The following is a 2416-nucleotide window of genomic DNA, read 5'->3' on the forward strand; positions in this document are numbered from 1 at the left end:
CCCCCGCCCCGTTCACCCTGCCTGAGGTGTAGTGTTAGGAGACTCAAATGTAAAGCCCTACTTCAATGAACTCTGAGAAATGAATGCCTCTGCAGCTTTTGATAGTTTTCTTTCAAAACTATCTGGCAGCCCGTTGAGTATTTAAAGGGATATTTACATTTAAAGGGATTTAACTGAGATGGGATTGAAACCTTGGTTCCCCCCACCACTCTAGCCACCTTATAGTGTTTAGAGCCACAGGTGCATGGTGAATGCCTCACTGGACGTCAGTAGCTTCTCTACTTAGTGGTCTCCCTTGCTCTTTCTTACCTTCCTACTTCCTGATGAGCTGGGTGGTGGAGACTTCAGTTCTTTATGTAGTCTTCAGAAGTGTGCATTAGCTGCTTGTCTTGTTGTTGTGACAAGATGTTGACCAAAACAACTTAAGGAAGGGTCTGTTTGGGCTCACAGTCCTAGGCGACACAGTCCGCCATGGTGGGGAAGGCAAAGTGCTACAGGTATGAGACCCCCGGTTGTATTGGGTCCACCATCAGGAAGCAGAGAGAGAGACAAATGTTGATTACCCCCTTCTCCTTTTTATTTAGTCTGGAGCACAGCCTTTGGAATGTGCTGCCCACACTTGGGGTGGGTCTTCCTGGCTCAGTTAACCTAGTCTAGATGATCTCTTACAGACATGTTCAGAGACTTGTGTCAAAGTGGTTCTAAAGCTCATTCAGTTGAGTCAAGATTCACCACCTGTGGTGGCTCGCCTTGGTTGTCGGCTTGATTACATCTGGAATGAACTACAATCCAGAAGTGGAGGGCACACCTGTGAGTTTTTTTTGCTTGGGTTAAAATATGCAACTCTGCTTCCAACCTTTGAGGTAGGAAGACGCCCTTTTGATCTGGACCTTGGGATGGGAAGGCACATGCCTTCAATCCGGATCTTGAGGCAGGAAGACTGAACGCACATTTTTAATCCGAGTCACACCTTCTGCTGGCAGCCTATGTAAAGGACCTGGAAGAAGGAAGCTTTTGCTCTTTGTCTGCTTGCCCTAGCCTTGCTAGCACATCTGTCCCTTCACTGTACCGGTCCCTTCACTTGTATCCTTACTTTGGGATTTCAGTATCTACTGAAGACATCTAGCCTTGTGGCTGAGCAACTACTGGATTCTTGGACTTGATGTTCACAATCACTCGTTGTTGGATTAGTTGGACTGCAGTTTGTAAGCCATTCTAATAAATCTATCTATCTATCTATCTATCTATCTATCTATCTATCTATCTATCTATCTATCTATCTATCTGTTCCTCTACAGAATCCTGACTAATAAACCATAACAAGGTGTAAATCACTTAAAATGCTTATTATTTACTTCTTTCATGGAAATAGCTCTGGTAGCAGGATGTTCACTGGATTGATTTGCTTTGTGGTTCCTCTTGCCCAGACCCTTGGATAGTTTCACTTAGCCAATGCTGAAGGAAATAAAAGCTACTTGGTATGACAACAGATTAAACCCAAAATTGTGGGTGGGCTTTGATAGTGTATAGCCTTAACCCTCTTTCTGTTCACTACACATTTTGTGTGCTGTTGAAATGTGATCAGCCGGCCTGCTGGACAACACTGCCATGGGTCTCATGTAGCCCAGGATAGCCTCAGACTCACTATGTAGCTGAGAATGCCCTTGACTTCCCCTGATCTAGTGGCGTTCTCTTTCTCCCAAGTGCTGGGTTACAGGTATGAGTGGTCAGATTCAGTTCTTATGCAGTAGAGATTAGGGTGTCATGCGTGCTAGGCAATCTCTCTGAGCTACATCCTCATGCCCTTGCCTGCTCTTATTTATTGAGCATCCTTCCACAGCCTTTCAATGCAGATCCCTGCCTCAGACTGAATTTCCCAACTCCAGACATATTGTTTTTCATCCTACGGCCTCTCCCTTTCTTTTTTCCCTTCTTACTTCCCTTAGGTAGACAGTAATCTCATATACCCCCATTTCTCAGAGACGATTCGATTCTGCTCCCATTAAATCTGATGATCCATCTGGCCCACACCCTTTTCTTTTCATTCTCTCAGGGACCTTGATTTAGACAGTAAGTCCCATGACCATCTTACCAATCCATCTTCTCTCCCTCATGTTCACATTCTTTACACTTGAATTTTTACTAGGCGCCTGGAACACAATTGAATGAGATTCCAATCCTCTGACCCTGTGCTCCAAATTCCTATTGAAATTGAAAAAGAATATTATAATAATAAACATTATTCCCGGAAACCAGAGAAAGGTGTCATTCTCATACAATAAAGCTAAAGGAATTTCTTTAAGAATATATCACAGGTGCACTGGGTTGAGGGGAGGGTCTTCCTAAACAGGTGTTTCCTTGGCATTTATTTTATACTTTTTTTTTTTCCCAGATGAAAAGTTAACCTGGACGAGCG

General features: G+C 43.8%; 1 long non-coding RNA gene across 1 annotated transcript in view; it reads left to right on the top strand.

Moving 5' to 3' along the window:
• The window catches only part of LOC116084828, a 4724-nt gene extending 2308 nt beyond the window's left edge, over positions 1–2416 (top strand). The window contains exons 2-3 of the long non-coding RNA XR_004116277.1: positions 672–810; positions 2393–2416. This is a non-coding gene — a long non-coding RNA (uncharacterized LOC116084828). The remainder of the gene's footprint in view (positions 1–671; positions 811–2392) is intronic.

This window comes from Mastomys coucha, unplaced genomic scaffold (assembly GCF_008632895.1).
Source record: "Mastomys coucha isolate ucsf_1 unplaced genomic scaffold, UCSF_Mcou_1 pScaffold9, whole genome shotgun sequence".
Lineage (NCBI taxonomy): Eukaryota > Metazoa > Chordata > Mammalia > Rodentia > Muridae > Mastomys > Mastomys coucha.